The sequence below is a fragment of the Heloderma suspectum genome, chromosome 2, assembly GCF_057233095.1.
Source record: "Heloderma suspectum isolate Gila_16-S chromosome 2, 16-S_ref, whole genome shotgun sequence".
Lineage (NCBI taxonomy): Eukaryota > Metazoa > Chordata > Lepidosauria > Squamata > Helodermatidae > Heloderma > Heloderma suspectum.
Genome location: NC_139459.1, coordinates 165174898 through 165187742, shown reverse-complemented (window position 1 = coordinate 165187742; position 12845 = coordinate 165174898).

Here is a 12845-nt window from a genome sequence, read left to right as displayed (position 1 = left end):
GCTAGTTTGGAGGGGTGGAGAAGAATAAATGGAGCCAACTGTACCAATCAGAAGGAGGGTGGGTGTGGCTGTCCAAGGAACTAGGTGGAGTTGGATTAGGATTAATTAAATTTAGCTATACTGCAGCAGTTTTTGGTCATTGTAAGTAAGTATCTGAGTAGATGAGATGAAATTCACAATCCAGCCACTCAGAAGTAATTGTCACTGTTTCTGTTTGGGTTTACTTCAAAGTAATTGTGTGCAGGATTGCAGCCTGATCAACTGTAACCCTTTGAAGTGAGCATATTTGGATGTCAAACAACATTAGACAAGTTTAATTCAATGTGGGCCAAATACCTTAAAATCCAAATTATTCAGATCAATGAGACTGTGGATCCAGCTGTAATCGAATGGCAAGTATTCTTGTTACATAGGACTGCAGCTTTAGGACGCACAGGTGAAAAGAGACTAACACAAGGCATCTGAAACAATTAAAAGTCTTCTGGCACTTTAAAATCTAGCAGATTTATTGTCAAGTAAGTTTTCACAGACTAAAGCTCACTTCATCAGATAAATTGGAGATGCACTGGTAGAGGCCTCTCAGCTGCATCTGTCTAGTATCTGAAAGTTGTAATTCAAAACACATCAGGGTCTGACACTGTAATATACATGTCTACTCAGAGGTACGTTCCATTGAATTCAATGAGGCTTACTCCCAGGTAAGTGGATATATGACTGCATCCTAAAGCCCCATGGGGGTCAGTGGCACTTCTGAGTAAACAAGTTTACAGTGCAATATTATGCATATATACTTAGAAACAACTAAAAACAGCTGACTTCCATGAGGTCCATAGTGCATAAGAAAGCGTGCATAGGATTGAACCTTTAGGATGCACAGGTGAAAAATGTCAGCAAATCTAACAATTAAGAAAATATCCTGAGGTACAAAATGGCAACTAACTGCATGCAAATTTACCTTAGGTTAAGGTTCCCAGTGTTTTGAACACTAAGGAGTCCCTCTCCAGGAAGAAAAGCTATTCAGGCTAAGAAAATGGGCTTTTAGAAGGGAAGCAGCAAATTCTTACAATTGTCTTATGCAGGGTCAGCCCTGGTTAGTACTTGGATGGGAGACCGCCTGGGAATCAGGCTTCCTGCATTAAGCAGGGGTTGGACTCAGTGGTCTTGTAGGGTCCTTCCAATCCTATGATTATATGAGATCTATGATGTCAATGGAGTTCAAAATGTAGTTGGAACCTTGAATTAACTGCCACAAGGCAGATGGGTTGGGGGAGGCATCGAGGTTGACAGACCACACTTGTCTATAGGGCACAATCTACTGAGATGTTCTCCTGTGCAAACCCCATTGAAATGAATAGAAGTGGTGCAAGTGCTGCTGTGGATTGTGCCCCATTGTAATTAATGCGGATTTTCTGCCTAAAGCACAAAAATGAGTTGTACCTTGCCAAGTAATTTTTTTCACTGCCTTGTCCTCTTTTCCTCCCTAGCCTGTTTTCTTGCACTTACTTTTGTGGTTGTATTTCATCCCATTACAGCCCCTGTGGTATAGGAGATAAAGTGTTGAATAGACTGGAGATACCAGAGTTCAAACCCCTACTTAACTATGAAACTTGCTGCTTGGCTTTGCGCCAGGCACAATTTCAGATTCAACCTGCCCAACTTCACGTGATTGTTGTGAGGATAAAAGGGGATGATATGTGCTGTCCCTGAGCTCCTTGGAGAAAGGAGCGTGATGCAAACATTATTTTTCTAAAGCATCTTTCATCACAGGAAACAGGCATGCCAATAATTTCTAGAGAAAACAAGAATGTATGCCAATGGATTAATTTGCTCTCTCTCAACATGTCTACTTAGAAACACTTATTCTTTAGAACATCTTCCTCCAACCTTCTAGATGTGTTGGACAACAACTCCCATCATCCCCAGGTTGGGGAAGGCTGCCTTAGAATAAAGCTCTTTACATGCCTGTCTAGCTTTATCACTTGTAACATATGAAGTTCTTTACAAATATTTGCTTAATTTCATTCACACTTGGAGGGCAAATTCCAGGATAGGGTAGATGGTTGTAATCCCTACTTTGCAGATGGGGAATGGAGACTGAGAGATAATGTCCATGACTAAGCATGCATTATGGAAAAGGATCTCAGCTCCACCAGCACAGTAGTTGCTGGGCCACAGTGGCTCAAAAAAGCTCCAAAAGTTGGTGTGCAGTGGAATTGGACTAGAGGAACCTGGGTTCTATAATAGCAGGCTGGGATTTTCTCTTTCACTTGCATTCCTCAAATAGAAGTGCCTCCAGCTGATATTTTGTGGCTGCCCTGAGGTGGAACGCAACTCTGCAAAGACAACAGAAAGAACAGCTGGTTGCTTTCAGGGAAAGGCCTGAATGCAGATTACCAGCTTGCTTTGGGTTTATATCAGACTGTCTCAGACAGGCCTGGCAGTCGGCTCCTGTTGTGATACTAGTGTCAAAGATGAGGGGCATATCTTGCCCATATGGAGATAAACCTTGAAGATGGAGTTGAGCTGTCTTCAGCACTGAGAATATTGAAGATGAGGAACATCTGAAAGCCCTAGCTGATGGGCCTGTGAAAGATAATGGGGTTGCCCTTCCCTGGTCTTGTTTCTATTGGAGCTTCAGACCAGGGATAGGAGACAGGGCCAGAATCAAGGGTAGGCATAGCCGGGCACTTGTCCAAGGCTCCACATCCCAGTGGGGGCCACTGACAACAGCCCCCTTTGGTTGCTCCACCTCTTCACTTTTGCAACCTGCTTGTTCAGATGCCTCTCGCTCTGGCTCAAACAACAGTGGTGAGGAACAGATGTCCCTGCCTGCTTGCTCACTGGCTTTCTGCCTGTCAAGCAAGGAAGTGGTAGCAATGATGAGAAAGAGGGTGAGGAGCAATAGCAGCAGTGGCAGTAGTGGTCAGACAGTAGACTGGAGCTGGCACTGATAGGAGGTATTCCACAGAGGGGCTTCTGTGGAAAGTATCTGTGTCTCAGAGGTCCTGAAGAAGACCATCTTAACAGCAGGAGAGGGCAATATTTCCCTGGAGCCCACAGATATTAATATAACAGGGAAAGTATTATACAGTGCCAGGAATGCTAGAAATTGAGCATGGGGGGATGGAGAAGGGTTGCCATCTTTTCCCTGTCTCTGACGGAAAGTTAAGCAAACACTCACCCTTCCATTTGGTGCTTCCCCATGGGGGGCTCCTAGCACTAACAATCAAAAGGGATTGTGCAGCAATTCTATCTTTTCTTCCTTAATGTTTGTTTTCTTGGTAAGGAAAAAAAATGGAAGAAGAGGTTGGAAAACATGGAAGGGCTACAAATGGAAGACAATGATGTTTGGGCCTCCCGTAAAATTCCATGAACGAGCCACTGCAATTGCGCAATAAAAGCCTCATCTAGAAGCACCCATAACTTCTTGGTAGCTGCACGGCCCTGTCTCCTGCCTGTCCCCTCCCTTCCTGCACTGACCACAGTAGGGGTCAATGCTGGTTCCTTCTCTTTACTGGCAATTGTGAAAGATCAGAAAATCAGTGCAGGGCAAGACATTACCACTTATGGCAGACATTGCAGAACAGGACTACAGGCAGATTGGGAGCCTCTGCTGCAGTGTCATTGGCTGGGAGTTTTCCATTGTAAAGGATGTACACACCCAAACTCCCAACCAATGACACTGCAGCAGATGCTCCCAGTGTGACTGTGGTCCTATTTTGCAGTGTTTGCCATAACCATTAATGCCCTGCCCTAACTCTTCTGCTCTCTGACACAAACTTTAAAAAAGTTAGCTGCAGTTCAAAACATGGCAGTTGTTTCCTTAAGTGCAGATGCGTACCGTAATGAAATAACAGGAAGCCACTGCCTTAAAATTGACCATTTTGGAAATGCAACATCCAAGCATTATACATTAGAAAGGTGAATAAAAATGCTGCAAGTCTGCCTCATGATGGGATCCTATTACAATTTTGTTTAACTTGGATAATTATGTAAATTTGTTATTAGTATTGTACGCTGCCTAGAGTGGCCGTGTTGCTCGCCAGATGGGCGGCTAATAAATCAAATAAATAACTAATTAATAAAATAAATAATTCTCTCCATCTTTCTGAAAGTCTTCTTGGTTTGAATCTCTTAGGGCTGGGGTCTCCAGTGTGGTGCTCGTCGGCACCCATGTGCCTGTAGAAACCTCTCTTGGTGCCCAGCAGGCTCCCTGCCACTTCTGATGTTTGTTTTAAGTTAAAAAATTACTGGGAGGCTGGCATGCTACAAAGCAAAATGCTGCCCTCTAGCACCATTTTCAAAAGAGCGATACTGTCTTTTGGAGCTCAGATTCCACCTCTGTCTTGTACTTAGGTTGTTGGGCAAGTTACTTTTCTCTTAGTCTTCCACGTGTGCCTTCTGGGAAATTAGCGTTGTGTGATTGGCCACTCCCACCATGGTAGCCATTTTATGAAAGGGCAAGCCCCATGGCACCCATTTTATGAGAACACTCATGACAGTATCAAAATTCCAAGTGTGCCCAGTGACTCAGAAAGGCGGGGGGGGGGGGGCTGTGTTATGGCTTACCTGCATATTACATTAATAGCATGGCTTGCAGCCACATAAGGGTATTTTAACATTATTTAAACCTAGGTGTGGGGCTGATTTCCATCAGGACCGGAGAGTGTAATCTCAATGAAAATCCCTTTTACTCAGTGCTACATTCAGCTATAGAAAAAAAGCTTCCAAGGATTAAAAAATTAAAAACAACCCAATTTTATTAGGTCCAGAACATCCCAGGCCCTGAGATTGCAGGGCCCCAAACTGAGACCTAGCGATGGCTCCCGGGGGGCGGGCCCAGTGATGTCACAGGGGGTCACTGGAGGTGGATCCAAAGGCATCTATTTTGCTATACACACGCCTTTTGCTACACAGTTCAACCCACCAACACCCCATCCCAGACACTTCTCCAGAATAACAACATTTTGTGGCAGAGCCCACTTATTGAAAGCGGGGAGGGGGGGGGAAGAAACCCATTTCACCCACAAGCAAACTGAAGCAGTAGACAATTACAATCAATGACGACAAGCGAGAGAGTAAGTTTGGGTTACATAATTGCAGCATACTAAATTCACAGACGTATGGCTGTGAGAGCTGGACAATAAGGAAAGCTGAGCACCAAAGAATCGATGCTTTTGAACTGTGATGCTGGAGAAGACTCTTACGAGTCCCCTGGACTGCAAGGAGGTCAAATCAGTCAACCCTAAAGGAAATCAACCCTGCCTGCTCATTGGAAGGACAGATACTGAAGCTGAAGCTCAAATATTTTGGCCACCTAATGCGAAGAGAAAACTCCCTGGAAAAGACCCTGATGCTGGGAAAGATTGAAGGCAAAAGGAGCAGGGGACGGCAGAGGATGAGATGGCTAGATAGTATCACCGATGCAATGAATATGGACTTGAGCACACTCCCGGAGAGAGCACAGGACAGGAAGGCCTGGCATGCTATGGTCCATGGGGTCACAAAGAGTCGGACACGACTGAACAACAACAAAATTCACAGAGCCAACAGAGAGCAGGCTTTTTTAAAGTGGCTTAAAAAATATTCCATTTTATCCAGATTATGTCACAGTACAGAGAAAGGCATTTTTACACTTCTCCAAGATTTAAATTAAAGGGAGATGGGAGACGAGGAAACCCGTTTCACACACAGGCAAACTGAGGCAGCAGGCACTTAAGAGTCAGTAACTGTAAGTGAGGGAGTTTGGGTTATATAATCACAAGTTTTTTTTTTAAGTATGGCCCAACAAACATTAAACAGGAGGAATTTGGCCAGGAATATGTGTTAACTTGCACCACCAAAAGGAAAGAAAGGATTTTTAAAACCACATGCTCACAATGTGACTCAGATGCATTATATAGCAAAAATGGATTCCAGACCCAAATTTACAAACAGTTCAACCCACCAATCCCCACCACCTGCAAATGTATACAGAGTAACAACACAGATAAAGCAACTTCTTGCAGAGCTGGCTTCTTCAACATTGAAAGCAAAGGGGGGAGGGAAGAGGGGAAAACACATTTCTCACACACATGCTTACACAGGAGTAAGTCCCATTGGATTCAGTCTTCTGAGTAGACCTACCTAGGATTGCTGTATATAACCGATAATTTAAAAGCACTTGGCACACACAAGCAAATAATGACAGTGTATTCAATAATAATAATAATAATAATAATAATAATAATAATAATAAATGTCATCTTAAGTTGCAGCACCATAAATTCAAAAGGATTTATATTAAGGATAGAAACCACCCACAATTTGTATGTGCCAAGGGCCTCAGGGTATTGCAGTTCTCCCCCCCCCCCGTTTTCAGATTCCACCCAGCATCTCTCTCTTTCTCCCTCCTCCCCTAAAAAAACCCTCACAGAAGCAGCAGGGGCTGCAGGGCTGGTTGGAACTGGAGGGCAGTAGCTCAGTAGGAGAGAGAGACCCAGTCTCTAGCTCCTGACGATGCCTCTCTCAGGGAGGAAACCTGGTGATAAGCGGTGGCAGGAGAAACAGCCCTACTTCCCACTCAGTGGCCAGCCTACCACTTCTTGGCGATGGTGGCTGTGCCGCCCACGCTTCTCCATGTGCTCCTTCCTCCCCGCTGCATGGCCACTGCTCCCGCCTTGTGCACCAACTATCGCAAGAGGTCAGCCAGGACCAGCCTCTCAGGATACCTTGTAGGAGGGAGCAGCTGGCTGAGCAGGCAGGTGGCCGTGGCGCCAGCCATGGCTGCCCGTGATAGAAGGCAGTGGCAGGCTCTTGCTCCCTCCATTCTCTTCCCAGGCGCTGCCTCCTCCTGCTTGGGGGGCAGGGGGGAACCCCGCAGCTGGGCGAGAGCTCTCACCCAGAGACTCCCCCCACCATCCCGCCCAGAGACTCAGGATGAGCCCCAGAAACTTCGGGCAAGTCCCAGAGCCCCGGGAACTGTAGCTGCAAGACATGCTATTAACGTAATGTGTAGTTAGGCCCTTAGTAGCAGCAAATATTGTTCTAGCCAGGCATTGGAAAGGTCCAACAGTTCCACCTACCAAACTATGGAAGTTTAAAGTACTAGAAACTGCAGAAATTGACAGACTGACTGATATTGTTCGAAGGAGAAATGTATTCATTTGGTATTATTAGCAGACAACTGGGCATTTTTGTTAATTATTGGAATGTTCATTGAAACGTCATTGTATTAGATGAAAGTTGTTTTTGTAGTAATCTATAATAGATTTTAATGATGATAACAACAACAGCAACAATAAGCTTTAATAGATGGCCCCCAGAGACTAGGGGATAGCCAGAGACTGTAGTGAAGGAGAGAACCATGTTGAAGAAGGGGCATATCTTTCCTCCATCACCTTCCCTCTCCTTTGGCTGGAGTTGTTGTCATCGAGCTGTGTGTGTGAAGAAACTTCAATTTTTGGAGAGATAAAGTAGACTTGGACCTGGAATAAGGATATTATGTGTTTCCCTGTACATCTGTTGTGGAAGTAGCAGTGGCAGCTCCTGGCCAATGAGAGTGGAGGGGCGGAAAGCAGGCCAGCTGAGGCAGAACCAAGAGGCCAATAACATCTAATTTTCCTACATAAAAGCAACAGGGCACCCATTGCTATTCTGCCATTCAATCACAAACCCAATGAAACTGTAAAAGCAACACAGCATCCATTACTTTTCCTCTATGCAATCACAAACCCAAATAAATTGTAAAAAAAGAAGTCCAGAGCTAATTTCCTGCAACCTGAGACCCAACTAAGCATGCATACACTAACACACACTTTTCTTTTTTTTGTTTTTGAGCAAAATGTGGTGGTTGTGGGGCAGTAGCATTTTTTTCTGAGCAAGATACAGCAGTGGGCTTGGGAACAGAAAGCAGAAATGGGTCTGATAAAAAATTCCCAAGCCCACTGCAATATCTTGCTCAGAAAAAATGCTACTACCTCACAACCACCACACCACAATTACCAGATCCTGCTCAGAGAAAATAAGAATTGCCCCACAAACCTCAGATCTTGCGCAGAAAAAAATAAGAAATGACCCACAGCCCCATCTTGCTCAGAAAAAAAGACCCACAGGCCCTAGATCTTAGAAAAAAATGCAAATTCCCTACAGTAATAACAGTCAGCTACCTGGAATGTAAGATCAATGAATCAAGGTAAGCTGGAGGTGGTCAAACATGAGATGGCAAGATTGAACATGGACATCTTGGGAATCATCGAACTAAAATGGACAGGCATGGGTGAATTCAGGTGACCATCATATCTACTACTGTGGGCAAGAATCCCTTAGAAGAAATGGAGTAGCACTCACAGTCAACAAAAGGGTGGGAAAAGCAGTACTGGGGTACAATCTTAAAAACTATAGAATCTCAGTACGAATCCAAGGCAAACCATTCAACATCACAGTAATTCAAGTCTATGCCCCAACCACTGAGGCCAAAGAAGCTGAGGTTGATTGGTTCTATGAAGACCTACAACACCTTCTAGAACTAACACCAAAAAAAGATGTCCTCTTCATCATAGAGGATTGGAATGCTAAAGTAGGAAGTCAAGAAATCACCGGGATAACAGGCAAGCATGGCCTTGGTGTTCAAAATTAAGCAGGACAAAGGCTAATAGAGTTTTGCCAAGAGAACACACTGACATAGCAAACACTCTTTTCCAACAGCACAAGAGGCAACTCTACACATGGACATCACCAGATGGTCAAGATCGAAATCAGATTGATTATGTCCTTTGCAGCCAAAGATGGAGAAGCTCTATACAGTCAGTAAAAACAAGACCTGGAGCTGACTGTGGCTCAGATCATGAGCTTTTTGTTGCAAAATTTCGGCTTAAATTGAAGAACGTAGGGAAAACCACTAAACCATTCCGGTATGACCTAAATCATGTCCCTTATGAATATACAGTGGAGGTGAGGAATAGATTTAAGGGATTAGACCTGATAGACAGAGTGCCTGAGGAACTATGGACGGAGGTCCGTAACATTATTCAGGAGGCAGCAACGAAATCCATCCCAAAGAAAAAGAAATGCAAGAAAGCCAAGTGGCTGTCTGATGAGGCTTTACAAGTAGCTGAGGAAAGAAGGGAAGCGAAAAGCAAGGGAGAAAGGGGAAGATATATCCAACTGAATGCAGAGTTTCAGAGAATAGCAAGGAGAGACAAGAAGGCCTTTTTAAACGAATAATGCAAAGAAATCGAAGAAAACAACAGAATGGGAATGACTAGAGATCTCTTCAAGAAAATCGGAGATCTCAAGGGAACGTTTTGTGCAAAGACGGGCATGATAAAGGACAAAGAAGGCAGGGACCTAACAGAAGCAGATGAGATTAAGAAGAGGTGGAAAGATACACAGAAGAACTATACAGGAAAGATCTTAATGTCCCGGATAGCCATGAGAGTGCGGTCACTGAACTTGAGCTGGACATCCTAGAGAGTGAAGTCAAGTGGGCCTTAGGAAGCATTGCTAACAACAAAGCTAGCGGAGATGACAGTATTCCAGCTGAGCTATTTAAGGTCCTAAAAGAAGATGCTGTTAAAGTGCTGCACTCAATATGCCAGCAAATTCGGAACTCTCAACAGTGGCCACAAGACTGGAAAAGGTCAGTTTACATTCCAATTCCAAAGAAGGGCAATGCCAAAGAGTGTTCAAACTACTGTATAATTGCGCTCATTTCACATGCCAGTAAGGTGATGCTCAAAATCCTACAAGCTAGGCTTCAGCAGTATGCGAACCGAGAACTACCAGAAGTACAAGCTGGGTTTCAAAGAGGCAGAGGAACTAGAGATCAAATCGCCAACTTTCGCTGGATTATGGAGAAAGCAAGAGAATTCCAAAAAAACGTCTATTTCTGCTTCATTTACTACGCTAAAGCCTTTGATTGTGTGGATCACAACAAACTCTGGCAAATTCTGAAAGAGATGGGGGTACCAAACCACCTTACCTGTCTCCTGAGAAACCTGTACGAGGGTCAAGAAGCAACAGTAAGAACCAGACATGGAACAACCGAGTGGTTCAAAATTGGGAAAGGAGTACGACAAGGCTGTATATTGTTGCCCTGCTTATTTAACTTATATGCAGAGTACACCATGAGAAACGCCGGGTTGGATGAATCACAGGTCGGAATTAAGATTGCCGGGAGAATTATCAACAACCTCAGATATGCAGACGATACCACCCTAATGGCAGAAAGCGAAGTGGATCTAAAGAGCCTCTTGTTGAGGGTGAAAGAGGAGAGTGCAAAAGCTGGTTTGAAACTCAACATTAAAAAAACAAAGATCATGGCATCTGGCCCCATCACTTCCTGGCATATAGAAGGGGAAGAAATGGAAGCAGTGACAGATTTTATCTTCTTGGGCTCCAAGATCACCGCAGACGGTGACTGTAGCCATGAAATTAAAAGACGCTTGCTCCTTGGGAGGAAAGCTATGGCAAACGTAGACAGCATAGTAAGAAGCAGAGACATCACCTTGCCAACAAAGGTCCATCTAATCAAAGCTATGGTTTTCCCAGTAGTAATGTATGGCTGTGAGAGCTGGACTATAAGGAAGGCTGAGCGCCGAAGAATTGATGCTTTCGAACTGTGGTGCTGGAGAAAACTCTTACGAGTCCCCTGGACTGCAAGGAGGTCAAATCAGTCAATCCTAAAGGAAATCAACCCTGAGTGCTCATTGGAAGGACAGATACTGAAGCTCAAATATTTTGGCCACCTAATGCGAAGAGAAAACTCTCTGGAAAAGACCCTGATGCTGGGAAAGATTGAAGGCAAAAGGAGCAGGGGATGGGAGAGGATGAGATGGCTAGATAGCATCACCGATGCAATGAATATGGACTTCAGCACGCTCCAGGACAGAAAGGCCTGGCGTGCTATGGTCCCTGGGGTCACGAAGAGTCGGACACGACTTAACAACTGAACAACAACAATACCCCACCCACCCCTGAATAAGAGGGAAGAAACGCCTTCACATAGTTTTGGTTGGCTCTTCTCTGCTGGGCAGAACACAGAACAAAAAGAACTTCACTAACAAGGAGGGCTTGCTCACTCTTGCTCTAACACACACTCTCAAACAGCTTTATTGCTTGGAATGTAGTGAAAAATTAATCCTCTGAGGAGTGGGGAAGAGAAGGATCCAATCCATGGGATTAAGAAAAGGGATAGTACAAAGGGAAAAATTTGTTCCCCGAGCCAGTCTCACAGTCATTTTCATTGGCTGTCTGGCCCATTGGCGCCCCTTCAACTTCTTCTCCTACAACTCTGTTCTGATTGGCTCGGACACTGGTGGTCAATGTGGCTTCCCTTTTTTTCCCTCCAGAACTTCCTGTATAGGAGGAGCGCCAGTAAGGTTGCCCCAGGCAGGCCTCCCCAGTTCCTTCCCCTCCCCATGTATTTTATGGGGACGTTGTTCTGCGCTTGTTTGCCTTGCATGTGCACATGCAAATGAAGATAGTGAAGCTGGGCAGGGGGGAATACTTGGTAGCTGCAGCCAGCAGGACAGTACAGGAGGCTTGAGTTGCTAGGCAACTTGCTACTATTATGTAAGTTTTAAAACGTGGGAGGGGGAACGCAGCCAGGCTCATGCGTTCATTGCCCCTCCTGCCCAAAAGCGCCATCTATCTCTGGGATGTAGTGAACTTTGGGATATCTGTTGGAGCATTTAATGTTGTACCACCACCTCTGTTGAACTTGTATATTTGTAAGTAAACACGAATAATACAAAAAGCAAGTATGCTGCCCGTGGCTTCATTCCAAGCAAGCGCTGCACTGCTGATGAGAGAACGGGGCTAAGCATAACAGTATAACAGCCATTGATAGCCCTGTCCTCCATGAAGGTGTATAGCCACCTTCTGAAGCCATCTAAACTAGTGGTCATCACCACTTCTTGTGGCAGCAGATTCCATACATTTATTATGTATTGCATGAAGAAATACTATTTTTGTTGTGTAGCTAAAGCAACTGCCAGTCAATTTCACTGTGTGACCCTGAGTTCAAATATTAGGAGGGAAATCTTCATCCACTTTCTCTGTGCGCCATTCGTAATTAAAAACCTCAATCACATACATTCCTCCTTGATCATATTGTTTCTAAACTGAATCTTTCAAACTAATGTTTCGTTGTAGGGAAGATGCTCCAAACCCTTGATCGTTTTGGTTATCCTTTCCTACTGATTCTTTGAGACAACCTGAACTGTACACGGTATTCCAAATATGGCAGCACCATCATATTTCATAAAGATATTACAATATGATATAAAGCCAGAAAAAATATGTGTGTATTTGTAATTACTACTTCTCTGCTTTCTTCATTTTAAAAAGAAAACAATTAATGTAACTTTCCAGAGGGGGGCACTCTGCCCAAGGTCAAAGGAATCTTGTCTGAGAGACTTACATGGGCCACAGACACTATGTTAGGTCCTTTTCTGAAAACTGAATCCAGTTCCCTATATAAAAGAATCAATAACATGCTCAGAGGTATGTTCCCCTTGGGTCCTTAACAAAAAGGTTTGTGGGAAGGCACTCAGTTCAAAGAGCCATTTTTAAAAATTAATTAGTTGGCAACTCTACACATAATTTTTATTCCATGGATTTCTATCTGTGTAAGGAGGCATTCCTTGGAGCTGCACATAACCCTAACCAGGGTACAAGATAGCTAATGCTCAGGGAGAAACTGTGCAAACTTACTTTAAAAGAAATGCACATTTGGCTTTTTTTTAAATAGCTTTGTTTTCTTAAATACGAAGACAAGCAAAATAATTTTAAAATATAGACATAAACATAGAAAAGTAATACAAAATTGCATAAAATGCTGCCAACATAATTACAACAGGAAA